Source organism: Melitaea cinxia, chromosome 7 (genome assembly GCF_905220565.1).
Source record: "Melitaea cinxia chromosome 7, ilMelCinx1.1, whole genome shotgun sequence".
Taxonomy (NCBI): Eukaryota; Metazoa; Arthropoda; class Insecta; order Lepidoptera; family Nymphalidae; genus Melitaea; species Melitaea cinxia.
In genome coordinates, this window is record NC_059400.1 from 8,324,496 (window position 1) to 8,340,750 (window position 16,255).

Here is a 16,255-nt window from a genome sequence, read left to right on the forward strand (position 1 = left end):
CAGAAACGTATATAACATGGGAAGTAAGATGAAAAATACTACATGTAAATATATTCGTTTTCAAATTTACCAATTCAATCGAAGTCAGTTAATCGTTTTACATTTTAGAAAGATTGCAAATGCGTTAAAAATAAGATATACACGAAACAATTTCATTTTATATCAATTTGCGAGAAAAGGATAATACCATTTTATCATAACTCCATTACATATCAGTTAACCTTAAGCTAAAGTAGAAATAAATAATATAATATAATATTTAAATATTCAATTTAGAAAGTATGACTTATTGAGAAAATCTTGTTTTATCGTAAACAATTCTAAAGAAATACTGGTGACAAAAATGTTACGATGAGTAAATATCGTTATTTCGAACATATGTATATGTTTGACTTCGTTTAGATACAAATAATAGAAAACTTATCTGTACTCTGGCAAATAATCTTCAATCTCATAAACAAATATTTATACAAAAAAGCTATTAACGTTACGAGATGGTTTTAAGACTTGTGATGGAATATTCGTAGAATTTCGTATAAACAAAGAAAAGTAAGATAATTGCAGTGATAAATGGACGAACGAATGGATGGACGTCCTCATAAAACGTCGCAGTTTCAATAAATTGACGCATGTAGTCAATACTAATCAAAGAAATCACACGTACCACGTTCAGTTAATTACAACGGATTATTTTATAAAAAACAAAGTGTTGTATTTATCTTTCTTATTCGCAATAACGTTTGAAATAGTAATCTTTTTCAATTAAATAAATTTAATTTATTTTCTAACAAGGTAAAAGAAATATAAGACAATGTAAAGCGTTTCATTATTTTTTCTTTTAAAATAGTCAGTTAATTAAAATACGTGAGATCCGTTAAAGGAATATAAAAATATTTGTTTTCTATTAAAGCTTTAACATTATTCGGTACCAAAAATAGACAAACAGTTTTTGGGATAATTAAATAAATAAATAAATATTTACACAATACACGCACGGTCGTCTGTTCCTAAAGTAAGCAACTTAATGCTTGTGTTATTATTTTATTATTATTTTAAATAGTAGTACAAAATGTTTTATAAACAACTGTTCATTATAAGAATAGAGACATTAAAGAACATTCTTTAGCAGCTTTCATGAGGGATACAATTTAAAGCCACAACTTTGGCATCTGACATCAGAATCATCATCAAAATGCATATTGTCAATTTTGCTGTCCAATTGTAGTAAATGAAATGTTTATTATTCGTAATTGTTTATATTCATAATTATTTATACATATTTTTATAAATTAGACTGATCATAGTTGATAATATGTACATTTCTTTACAAAGTTGTCTTTTACGAGAATTATCCATTTTCAGTAAAAAGATTTTCTTCAAAAGCTATTTATTGACGAAGTCTTAATTAAACATAGCATGTCTCTCTTAATGCCAGTGAATTCGTTGTAATATTATTGCACTGATGGCTCCGTTAAGATAGTTTCGAGTTTTCATTCATGCCTTTCTGTAATTTACGTTAATGGTAAAGTACAAAGTATTTTCTTCGGGAAATATGTACAGGTAGGTAATTAATAAAGTAGCAAAATATATTTGAGATGAAATTTTAGTATGCTTTTTACATATTCCGTATAAATATACTTAGATATAACGTCATGCACTACCTACGCTGTCCTGTTTAAACGTTATTTAAACGTTATTTAACCGGCTTCCAAAAAAGGAGGAGGTTCTCAATTCGACTGTATTTTTTTTTTATGTATGTTACATCAGAACTTTTGACTGGGTGGAGCGATTTCGACAAATTTTGTTTTAATCGAAAGGTGGTGTGTGCTAATTGGTCCCATTTAAATTTATTTGAGATCTAACAACTACTTTTCGAGTTATATCTAATAATGCGTTTTTACTTGACGCTTTTTTCGTCGACCTACGTTGTATTATACCGCGTAACTTTCTACTAGATGTACCGATTTTAATAATTCTTTTTTTGTTGGAAAGAGGATATCCTTAGTTTGGTACCATGATAAGAAAACCAGGATCTGATGATGGGATCCCAGAGAAATCGAGGGAAACTCTCAAAAATCCGCAATAACTTTTTACTGGGTTTACCGATTTTGATAATTTTTAATTTAATCGAAAGCTGATGTTTGTCATATGGTCACATATAAATTTTATTGAGATCTGATAACTACTTTTTGAGTAATCTTTGATAACGTGCAGTTACTTGACTATTTTTTCGTCGATCTACGTTATATTACTCGTCGATGTAATTGAAGTCGGTTTTTTTTTTCGTTTGCGAGCAAACACAATTATATCAGGTTTTTCTAGCATAGATCTCGATCAAAGATAAGTACGCCCTTGTCATCTTCCTTTTGTATATGCAGTTACGATGTACTGTACAGATTATTTTAATAATATTGTAGTTTTAAAAAGTATAAAACCTTGAAATCGCACCTCACATTTTATTAAATATAAAGCTATAAGAAATACTGAATTTTACAATGATGATACTAAAATTAAATATTATTTGAAACATGAAATGTGCAATAACCTTAATGCTACACCTATTTTCCTAATTTCTTACACTTTGAATTAAATAAAACTACGGAGAAAAAAGAAATAATTAAAATAAGGGCCGTGCAGTATATTGACCACGTTCTTTAATAGTACGACTCAATATCGCTAGAAAATATCTGATGGCAAATAATTAACTGATAGCGGGATAACCATCCAACGGCTGGCATTGAAATACACAGGCCGAAGACGGCTAGCAGCGTCTTTGGTACGACAAACTAGCCCTGCGGTCACCAATCTGCCTGCCCAGCATGGTGAATGTGAGCAAAACACAAGTCCACTCCATTGTTGTGCGAACTTGTGGAGGCCTATGTCCAGCAGTAGACTGTATTAGGCTGAACTGATGATGATGATGACTGAGGGCAAATAATTAAATATATTTATCAATTAATATGAAATTTAGATTAAAAAAGCATTAAAAACAGTAGTTGGTCATATTGAATGCTCCTTTGCAATAGGGCAAAAGTGAACAATGGCGTAGAAAGAAAGCTGAAGTGTGCTGTTATGAATGTTTAGCTAAGGCCCGCTCAGTAAACACTTGTACCGAGCGCACAATGGCCCTATTCATAGTTGTAAGAGCACTATGTATATGCTGTTAAGCCCTATCTATTACGAGCCTGACAGTATATCATTGGCAAGATACCGACGCTTCAAATGTCATAAGACAAGTCTTTGTATGCTTCGAATTGAACTCAATAAATTGTTTAATTTTTGGCCTTATTATTATTATTATTATATTATTATTTATTTTCATATTCAAAAGAGAACTTAAAAACCGCATAGATATAGTATTAACTATATAACTCACCACGGTTAACTAAGTTAACGAAAAACCTCGACTCTCTGTTTAACGTAAGTATAAAATGATAGGTATGATTTATCATACCCATTCTCATTCTCGTATCATGCTTTACCATGAAATCTATGAATCTATCTTATAAAACCTTACGATTAGTAATAGTTGGTTAACAATAAAATACTATATATATATATATGAAATGCACCGTGAAGCTTATTACTACTGTAATTCCTTCAAGACGGTATACCAATATTACCAATAAATAAATTATGGTTTAATGAGATTAGGGTTTAACGATACCGATCGGTATAATGACATACATATGTATACGTATATGAATTAAATACATAAATATACATATATTACATTCAAATCAAACCCACAACCTCCACCACAATCAGAAAGCAGTGTCACAGCAAACTCCTCCAACGGGCTAGTAAATAATAGCTATGTACATTACATAGTATACATGTTCATACGTTTAATCAACTAGAGTTTCGTAAAGTTAGACTTTAACTATAATACAAGTACACAGTAGCTTGTAACTTCTGTCCTAAAATTGATTTTACAAACAAATCTGTTCATTTTTGAATATCATATCAAAAATTGACCGCTCCAGCGGGATTCGAACCCGCGTCTTCGACATACCGTGTCGACGCTCTAGCCAATTAAGCTATGGAACGATATACTCGCTAGAGCGAAACTTTTGATATGATGATTTTTACTTTCGGTTTAAGCGAACCGTGGCGCCGTCTATAGTGAGTTCTTTACAGAGACTCGTAACTATTCAAAGTTTCATATTACAATGAAAATCTTTGACAGGAGACGACACCATGCTATTTTTAATATGTACGATTTTTATTTTTGTGTTACCCACAATTAGGAATTCTAAACATTTTTGAATATCATATCAAAAATTGACCGCTCCAGCGGGATTCGAACCCGCGTCTTCGACATACCGTGTCGACGCTCTAGCCAATTAAGCTATGGAACGATATACTCGCTAGAGCGAAACTTTTGATATGATGATTTTTACTTTCGGTTTAAGCGAACCGTGGCGCCGTCTATAGTGAGTTCTTTACAGAGACTCGTAACTATTCAAAGTTTCATATTACAATGAAAATCTTTGACAGGAGACGACACCATGCTATTTTTAATATGTACGATTTTTATTTTTGTGTTACCCACAATTAGGAATTCTAAACATTTTTGAATATCATATCAAAAATTGACCGCTCCAGCGGGATTCGAACCCGCGTCTTCGACATACCGTGTCGACGCTCTAGCCAATTAAGCTATGGAACGATATACTCGCTAGAGCGAAACTTTTGATATGATGATTTTTACTTTCGGTTTAAGCGAACCGTGGCGCCGAAAGTAAAAATGAATAATGTACATACAACTATACAAATACACCGAAAGTAAAAATCATCATATCAAAAGTTTCGCTCTAGCGAGTATATCGTTCCATAGCTTAATTGGCTAGAGCGTCGACACGGTATGTCGAAGACGCGGGTTCGAATCCCGCTGGAGCGGTCAATTTTTGATATGATATTCAAAAATGTTTAGAATTCCTAATTGTGGGTAACACAAAAATAAAAATCGTACATATTAACAAATCTGTTATCCATTTTAAGTATGCAAGGTCTTGCACAAAGTCTTCAACATTCGATCGACTTGACATATTCGCACATGATATCGTGAAAACTTAGTAAATATACTCATATATGATTTATATGTTTTATTATGTTAATATTGTTATTTAATACTTATATTTATTAAATAAGATTATTGTTTATTGATTCCATATATTTGCATAACGTTCCTCTGAGTTGACATACCACAAATCAATGTTTTACAGATTGTACTAAGTAGTTTTCCTATGGTAAAAAAATTGTCTAATAATTTATTTTCTTCGTAAAGATATATTGAAATTATTTATTTTTGTCAAAATTAATAATATAAGAAGTTTATTGGCCCTTATAAAAAGAATGCACGTTTAACTATAGTATTACAATTGCAAACTGTTGCCTGTTGATAGGAGCCAGTTTGTGTAAGGCTACAGTGATTACGCTACGGAAGCGCTCTCAACCGCAAACATTTGAAGCCTGGCTTTTGCTTTCCTCACAACAATTTATGTTTACATTTCTACTTTAATCTGCGGCTATCGACTAAGATTTAATCAGAATCTTTGCAAACACATCATGATAAATGTTGCATGAAAATGTTTAGATTTATGTTACTTGATCATAAATTTAAAAATGACGTATCCGTTTCGGTATATTTTTTAGAAATATGGATGTAAATGCTCAAGGTAATCTGTCATAATATTTTTTTTTTGATTCAACAATTTAAATTTTTGATTTAACTCAATTAAGATTACATTTATAGACATTCATTGAATCATTTGAACGCGTACTAGCCGACTTAAATAAAATGTAATAAAAATTTACAAATAATAAAATTAATTATAAAAATATAATGTGAGAAATAATAAGACCTACTACTAAACTAAATAATGAAGAAAGCTTGACTACCCCGTTGGCGCAGTTTGTAGCGACCATGCTTTCTGCTCCGGGGTTTGTGGGTTCGACTCCCGTCTGACTCTAGGTGTTATATTCTATTCATTAATGTATGAATTATTTGTATGTACATTATTCAAAAAAATAATTAGCTATTCCAGTCGGCTGTTGCTTATAAGACAAGCTTTAAAGTCACTTACCGTAGGAACAGGCGACCGTGTGTGTATGTTAGAAGATAAAAAAGTAAGCTTAAATGTTATTAATTAAAATAATATTAAATTGATCCTTTTTGAACACTGTGTTTCCAACAAAACGCGGTATTTTAATTGAGTAAAACCTAACCACATGTGTAGATGCGAGTGGAACCAGTTTTGTTATAAGTGACAGTGGTCGCCGCAAAACAGTCTTGAATATTCATGATGTCCTTCAAATTTTCAACTATCTTGAATATTGAGCTAAATGAATAAAACTGTGTGGCCTCTAACATAGGAAGATTTCAATAAAACAATAAACCGTTGTGTGTATAATTAAAAATCTATCGGATAACCTCATACAGTACGCAATACAATTTAGTCATTGTACAGAAAAAGTAACGTGTGTTACTTTAATATATGGTTTATTCGTCTTTTTAGTTATTTACTAAAACTCATTTTACAATAAAAAAGGATAAGCTTTTGAAAATTAAACACATCTTTCATGGAAACTTATTTAGCATCACTGTTAAATTTAAAATTAACGAACTTCTGAAAAGAAAATTTAGAATTTTTAATTTCTGAAAAAATAATATACGAGTGTGCTTGAGACCACACGACTGAAGTAAAATTTACGAAAAGTAACCCTCTCTCTCTTTCTATCTTCACTAAATTATATCTCCCTTTCAACTTCCGTTCGCCTCGCCCGATCACACTTCTCGTAACGCTCTCGTCACGCATAATAATAAGCCAAGCGAGCGTAAAGAAGTTTTACTTAGAAATCTGTTTTTTCATATATTCCTATTTGTTTAATACTACTGTGGAATTGTAACGTGTGTATAGTATACTTATAAAATATCAACATTTTTTGTTAACAAAATTCACACTTACTTATATGGTGTAAAGTTACGTGACATCGTTCGTAATCTCATTATTAGTTTAAGTTTTATTCAACTTCAATTTGTTGTTTTTTTTTATAATTAGATCGGCTTGCGTATCACCACTATTTCACCTGATGCTAAGTAAGAATGTGGTTTAAGATGGAGCACGCTTACCTAGAAGTCTATTCACTCGCGACTTAAATATCCCCAGATTATAGCTATCCGGAAACACAGGTCACAAAACGTCCTAAGGATTCAATAATTTTTAATTTTAACCTAGATCCTTAAATGAAGAAATTGAAGATGCCATTATCGATTAGTACAAACAAATAATATTAAAACATGAATAAGCGTTATGTACAACTTGTTTACAGAGATCGTTAACTATGTTCTCGTAATAAAAAAGACAGAATTTCTGACTACAGAAAAGCTTTGCAGAAATGTTCGAAATATATCAAAGTTTTAACAACGTAATTAAGTTTGTACAAATTGTGAATTCACATATTTGTTCACGATTTTTAGTACTTTGGTAATTTTTAGTACTAGAAATGAAATTTCTAATATTTTTTACAACTTAAATATCTTCTATCTATGTTTTGTTATATAATACAAATGACATTATTGTAGTTAGTACAATGTATGGGATAAAGAAAAGTTAGAAGAGGGTATGGTAAGTAATTTTCCCTTAAATATGCGTTATTCATAAGTCTTAACAAGCGGTCCACCGGATACTAACAGGAAATGAGTCCAGTATTAATGAGCATGTGGATGTTGTTCGGTTATTTTTATTATACTATAAAATTTGTTGTGAGCTTTGCGTGTATATCAAACCTGGCGTTTTGAAAACCAATATGAGTAAAAATGAAGGGCAATCATTTTTTTATTTGCAAATAAAATTCTGTACTCCATTTTGAAGTAGAATCGTTGAAGTTCTTAAATTACAAATTTGTATGGCACCGTTTATATTTTAAAAGTCACCATCATTATTTTTCTCCAAAGCAATTATAAAATATCAATATATCGATAAATCGTAACTATTTTATGAAACCGTTAATAGTTTTAAATTAAACAACATGAAGTATAAATTATAATATGAAAAAATTAAAATTTATAAATATAACTTAAATAATATGTTTAACATATACAGATATCATTAAACATATTTAAGATAAAATAAATTAAATTTTGTTAGAACGAGAAATCAAAATATAATACTTATTGGCAATGTTGAAACCGTTTAATAAAATGAACTTAACGAGACCATAAATTACATTAACGAAACCCTCATCTGAATTACTATCCCCAAAATCAGCCCTTAGAGGACTTGCGTATCCCCTGATATTTTAATTAAAGAATACGGTGGATATAGCTAACGTATAGCTTGGATTATAAATTCAACTATCGCTGACTATTATGTGATAAAGATTTGTTTTTTTTATTGTGATGAATATATGTTGTTTATAATTGAGAAATATGTTTTTTATCATTTACTTTATTTTATTGAGTCAGTTAATTTCTTTTGAAATGATAAAAAAATGGGGTAGCCTGGAAGAAATCCAAATTGAGCGAAAAGAGGCGCCTCATTGTAAAATTTTCTTTATGCTTGATAATTTTATATTAAATTATATTGTGGTGTTCAATAAAGAACATACCATAATATTAATACATATTATATGATTCGTACGATTTTTTTACGCTTAGAATCGTATATAAAATCATCATATCAAAAGTTTAGATCTAATGGATACATCGTTCCATAGCTAAGTTGTCTAAAGCACCGAAATGGTCAGTCGGAGATGCAGGTTCGATCCCCGCTGGAACGGTCGATTTTTGATATGATATTAAAAATATTATATGATGTGCAAATATAACTGACAGTGAAAAAAAAATGTTATAATTAAAGAAATTCTTGGAAAAAAGAAAGGTGTAATTTGTAGCTCGCATCCCTTATATTTCAAACGTGTAATTGAAGTCTGCTTAAGTACTTGCTGAGATTTGTTATAAGGTTGTTTAGAAGACTTCATCTCAGTAGCTTCTAACATGTACGATCCATTCTGCGATACAACTGAATAACTCTTTTTAAGCTTTGCAATTGCAGAAACAAATTTCAAAATATTAACATTTTCCCCACATTTTTGGTTTCAATATTTTGTATCGGTAGATTTTATACGAAAAATCATTAAATACATGTTAGTAAACGTTATGTAGTTTTGACATTGTAATTCAATTAATATTATAATAGATTTTGCTTGACTTGTTCATCTACAATTTTACCTTGTTTGTAAAGCGAAAACTTTTTAATAAATATTTTATATCCATATTTTTCTGGCGTTGGAGCAGTGTGGTGGATTAAGCTCTGATCCTCTCCTACATGGGGAAAGAGGCCTATGCCCAGTAGTGGGTTATTACAGGCTGAAGCAAAAAATATTTTTCTTGTCTCAGTAATATTATCATCGAAACATCAATCCTCATTCGTGAAAAGATTACCGACGGTTACATTTCTTCTAAAATGACAAATCCTATCAAGAATCGACTTACCGAGGTATTAAAAATACTTTTACCTCTTGATGGAAGTAATGTTTTACATTGTATCAGCATAATCTGTTAATATTTCATTCGATTCCTATTTAAAGTAATGATATTGATAAATATTAAATGCTTAGAATATAAAAGGCATATTGCGTAAGTTTGAAAGTTCAAAAATGTTAACACCATTTAAAAGTTCAAACCAATCAAAAAGTTTATTCAAACAATATTTCACAATAATTAATCTTCATCACTTTACTTCACAATATATTTATTAGTGAAACTTTACCCTTTAGGTATACTATATCAAAAGCAAAGTAATCTCAAATCCGAGCTTCTATAGAAAAGTTACTAATGATGTAGGTAAATTATTTATTTCAATTAAGATCACCATATAAAATACTTGAAGTGTTTACAACTCGAAATATAATTTTACAAATATCATAATATTATATAAAAAAATTGTTAATTACCGTTGCGTCTACGTTACATGATCATATGTTTATATAAATAATGTTATAAACATTTTTCAACTTCAAATCGCTAGTTCTACACACGTGAATCTCATAAAACAAATAGACATTCAACAGACAATTTAAATTTGCAATCATATAATACACGTACACTATTTCGGCTTTAGGTGAAAGCGAAACATTTCCGTGCATCCGTTCTCCAATAATATTCGATCGATTGCTCTGAGTTTTTTTCAATTGGTTCTTAAGGGCTCGATATGGAGTGTTTTCCGGCACCATGATTGCCCTATTCGTTGTATCTTTGAAGAGCATATAAGTATTTAGCTACTTTGTATGTTAAATCGTGTTATTGTTGCCAAAATTAACTGTTGTTAAACTACTTACGTGACTGTACATTAGTTTATCATATGTAGCATTTTTTTAATATTATAATGCGATTTCATTTAAAATATTGAATGAGGTAATTATTAATTTCCTATTGTTATTGTTATATAAAAATTTATATGAACATTTATTAAGTTTCAATTACAAATAGATTTAAGATGGTTATAGAATTGTCGTTGTTATAACTGATTGTCACAGAACATGTCTGAAGTTAGCTAAGGAGAAATGAAATCCGTTCTAACTATTAAGCCCGCCAAAACCTGTCGGTTTGAAACCAATTAAACTTAACTGAGCCGCGCTTCGAACTCAGTGCCAGACTCTTCGAATAGGGATGGGACCAATTCATAAAATATTTCTATACGAAGCTATCTCTAGCAATTATAGAGTTACGTAAAGCATTATAGAGGAACAACATTAATAATGAATTGAACGATCTCAGATAATATCCGTGTATTATATTGTATAATATGAGCGTATATTTTTATCTTTTAATACAATATTTGTGCTCATTTACGCACATGTTAATTCGGTTCAGATGCTTAAACTTTATTATCAATTAGATAACATAATTAGACGTGGACTAATTACGTTCTTGATTCTATCGGGATTGTTTTCAATTAATACGTAGTATATTCCATCCTCTGGAATCACTCTATTTACTGAAGAAAACCGGATCAAAATCCGTTGCGTAGTTTTAAAGATCTAAGAATACAGACGGCGGGAAGCAACTTGTTTTATACTATGTACTGATTCCTAATAATATAAACATATTGCTACAAGTAAAAGAATAAAAACAAACATTCCTTTGATTACCTTATTTTCTACGACATACGAAAATAATATGTGTTTTCCTACACATTATCTCTTGAAAACTATTATAAATATTTATTACATGATATTTGTTTATGTCTTGTACAAATATCCTGAGGGCGTTAAATGTTCCTGTAACATGTTATTTCTGCATATAAAAATATATAATTAAATACTATAACAAGAAGACCTCTATAACGTCATGTAAATATGATGAAGAATTTTGCTAATATATTTTACCGACGAGAGCGCCCTTGGACTGACAACGACTTATGTTTCTTATTTAACTTAGTAATATTTTGTAGTCATAAAAAAAATCATCTGCTATCACAATAACTTATGAGAAATGTCTAGTATTATGAAGACCATTAGACGCTTTACCATTTTATGAACTATTTATGTCAAATACTTTAAGTACTTTTTATCGTAAGATTAGAAGTGTATAAAGAGAAGGAGAAGGATTGGAGTTTAATCCACCACGCTGCTGTACTGCGGATCCTTCTCCCATATGATTCCTTCCTATGAGCAAAGATCTCTATCAGCTATTTATAATAACAACCGTCACCGACGGCTTAACGTGCTCTCCGAGGCACGGTGAGGAGACCCACAAGGATAGACATCCAAACCGGAAAGAACTATTTGTACAAATACAAATATCTTCCCGAGCGGGAAACAAATCCGCAAACTATCGGTGTCTTAGGTGACGGCACCACTACACTAGAGCGGTTGTTACTAATATGTATATATGTGTGTATGTGTGTGTGTGAGTGTGTGTGAGTATGTGTATGTTCTCTAAATTAAAGTTTTAAATGCCTGATAATTAAGCACACTGCTCCATTGCGGGTAGGCAGATACATACAATTTTTATTGGCCATAGATAATTTGAGACTATGGATAAACTTATTTAAATACATGTAATTGGTAATTATATCCAAGATAACAGGGGTTTAGTTAAAATAATAATATTTAATACGTATGTTATGTTGTTATGTTATATTAATATATTTGTAGCATTTTTTACACCTTACCTTACAATTTAGTTACTTCAATTGAGTTATATCGTAAATAAAATTGGTTTCTCCAGACGTACTCTAAACAAAATCCTAGAGGTGTTGACCTTTGTGACCCAGCTAAAAGCCACCGCAATGCTATCAGAGAGCACAAACATCTCAGTATTTGCTCGAAGATTGATTTTCATATGATTGTTTTGCACTGTTTATCGATACAAAAGAAAATATTTCCCGGAAGTTCGTTTGTTGTATCAATCTCACCTATTTCCGAAAGCGTAAAAAGTAATTTACATTGAGTCATCACGGTTATATCTATGTTGCAGTCAGAACTCTTAACCAGTCAAAAGTACTATTGACTAGCGAAATCAGTCAAAAGTACTTTTGACTGGACAACTTGGTCAAAAGTGGTTTTGACTAAAAATTATTGGTTATTAGTACTTTTGACTGCAAATTCGCGGTTAAAAATACTTTTGACTGACGCTCTCCGTCCAAAGTATTTTTAACTGCAAAAAAGCGTCAGTCAAAAGCACTATTAACTCGTTAGATGTGAATAAATTTCGTCAAATGATCCTGATAAACCATAATAAATTTATGCCCGCGATCTTCTTGCGACTGCATGTCAATCAGATCGACTTGGCAGCGGCTGTTCATTTCAGTGTGCAGGATCGATTTCTAAACCTGACCCATCCTTTTCTTGCTTTTCTTCCTTTGGCATACTTCGCACATTGATAAATATATATTAATCATTTCTTTTGTAACATTAGCGTACTTTTTTGCCGTTTCATTCTTAAGTCTATCGCGACCACCATGCCCTATAGAAATATGAGCAGCATCAATAATGTCGTAGATTTCCTCAGCCGGCAAAAATATTTGACAAGTTCTGTGTTTGTAACTAATTTTTTTATACACAAACTTCAATGTGTTAAAGCGTTGTAGTCTACTGTATTGTAATGGTGTTTCCTTTTCATTAAATTTCGCGTCTTCCACATCCATTGCAAACTTTTCAAATTTTTCTTTTGTCATCACATTTAAATGACTATCTTTCATATCTTCCATCGCTAAAATTCTTTGCAAAAAGCCTTCTTTCTTTTCGTAGTCATTCATTTTTGTTCTAATATCAGCACGTTCTCCACTAATAATGAATAATATAAAAGTTTATATGTACGTTTGTCGTTATTTTTATCAACCACCTTAACTTTTTAAGAGTTTTGACTGATACAACCAATCAAAACCACCTTTGACGGAATCATTTAGCCAAAAGTACTTTTAACCAGCTCCATTGGGCAAAAGTACTTTTAACTGTTATTTTAGTCAAAAGTATTATTGACTAAAGCAAACGGTCAAAAGTACTTCTGACTGATTTTGCTAGTCAATAGTGCTTTTGACTGGTTAAGAGTTTTGACTGCAACATCTACAACATTGTAAGTATTTAGATTATATATTTCAATAAAAATTCAAAAACATAGTCATTTTTTTTTAAATAAAATATTTACTAAATAAATATTAAATGCCACAAATCTATAACCAAACTTTTACCATAAAAAATTTAAAGTATCCAAATTCTTAGATCCTTTAACTTTGACTGATTTTGACTTTAACTTTGAAAATAACTTTAACAATTTCAAATCGTGCATATTCATTAAAGGATCATTTTAAGTTCAGCTTAACCTCTATCTTAATTATCGATTACACAACAATAGTTCGTAACAAGGTAGTCGTATATATTTTAATGTAAGAAGTTAATTTTCACCCATTATCTTATAAAATTAACCTTCCGATAATTCCCGGTGTTCTCTTTCATCATCTCAATATCTTCTTAAAATAAATTTTGTATAATAAATATTAATTTTGTTTTAGTATAGATTTTAATGTGCTTATTTCATAATTAAGGGGAGTTATTCTATTATTTAACATTGACTGAATTAATATAATGAATTGAATATCTAAATTGTTAATTAAGTTTGTGGATATTTATAAATATTGTATGTTGTTGTTTTTACGAGTATGTGAATGGGCGGTCAGGGCGGGGTGAACTGAGCCCTGTCTTTGATCCGCCAACCGACTAATTAGTCGATCACGCGACTCAACACCACCCGTGACACCTGTACTGTGTAAACTATACTTAACGCTAAATTTAAAGATGGTTAATATAATTATACTTCTAAATTAAATTTAGAAGTCACTTATATATATATATTTCATTTTCAAGTAATTTACTCGATGCTTATAAGTTAGAATATTGTCTTAACACAAACAATGCATGTATAGAATTTACAAATGATATTGCTGCATGCCAAGCATTCAACAAGTAACTACTAAGTAATTTAACTAAAGGAATAATATGTAGAACTAAATATGATTAATGTCTGAGTCGGTCTTCTACTCCAGTGTAACTTACACTCTATCACAAGTTTCACAAGTTATTTGTATTTGATCTATACCAAACCTTATCGAAATCGATTTATTGATGACATATCACTGGTTGTGGATAACGTTGGAAAGTGTTTTTTTTCGCGAGATTTTCTCCTTTTTACTTTACTTACATTAGAAAAATTCCGTTGATATATAAAATTTTCCGAAAATTAAAAATAAATATACATTTATAAAATAATTTATTAATATTTTATAAAGCTTTTTAATGGATGGTCGTCTAAAATAGCATAGGATCTAATAACAGTTAATAAATCATTTATTAAGTACAATTTATTAACTTTTAATGACTAATTGTTAACTATTAATATATATCATTTAGCTGTTAATAAATTTACTTCCCTCAAATAAAACAATTTATTAACAGTTCATTATTTTTTCGAACATTTTATTCAGAGTTTATCGAATCATTCGAAAATTCATCTGAAGAAAACTACGTAGTTTTGCTCTTACTTCCTCCCTCGCTACGTAGCTCAGCGTAGCATTCAAACTTATCCCTCCCCGCCCTTCGACCAGGCTACGTGGTTTATGGACGCTCCCTTATTTCTTATTTATAAATAAAATTATAAAAGCATGAATATTGTGAAATTTGATACTAAAGCAATAATATATAAATAAGTGATTCTCATACATACCAATTATTATGTATCTATGTATACAGACATAGCCAATAATTGTGTTTGCTCGCAAACGAAAAAACCTCTCCAGTTACATCGACTAGTAATACAACGTAGATAGACGAAAAAATAGTCAAGTAAATATGCATTATAAGAGGTAACTCAAAAAGTGCTCGTCAGATCTCAATCAAATTTAAATAGATCCACATTACAAGCACTAGTTTTCGATTAAAAAATAACGAGTGTGCTTTGGACCACACGACTGAAGTAAAACTTACGAAATGCAACTCGGTGTCTTTCTATCTTAACTAATTTATATCTCACTCTAAGCTCCCGTCCGCCTCGCCCGATCACACTTTTCGTAACGGTCTCGTCACGCGCTCACCAGCTTACTCCCCATGTCAAGCGTGCGTAAAGAAGTTTTACTCCAAAAAGAACCATCAAAATCGGTTCACCTAGTAAAAGGTTCTGAGGTAACACATATTAAAAAAATACAGTCGATTGAGAAGCTCTACTTTTTTGAAAGGCGGATAATAAAGAAATGGACATACACCTATATCGTATGAGAATTATTAAACAAAATCGGTATATCTTTTCGAAAATCAATTTTCGTTCTGCGAATAGCAAAATGTCATACAATCCAATAAATAGGCAACGGAGCGTGTGAATAATATAAAAAATGCTGCGTGTGTAATACGGGTATGACAGTGGAAGTGATAAGCGTGATTGATGACGACACAAGCGCCACGTCTGCGCGAAGGGCTGTTATGACTACCGCACATCGCCCTCGTCCTACTTGTTGAACGCGTGCTTTCTACATTTACACTGTTCGTGTATTATATTCCCTAAACCTAATTCTTTACATTGAAAATATATTTTTTCAATATAAACCGTGTAAATTAAATAATATTTTGAAATTATTTAATATTATTTTGAAGACTATATTTTAGTTATAATATAGCGTAAACATTATTACATCACGATTTAGAAAAATATTTATGCTTAAACTAACATAGATATTTTTCTTTACGCTTGTATTTTATA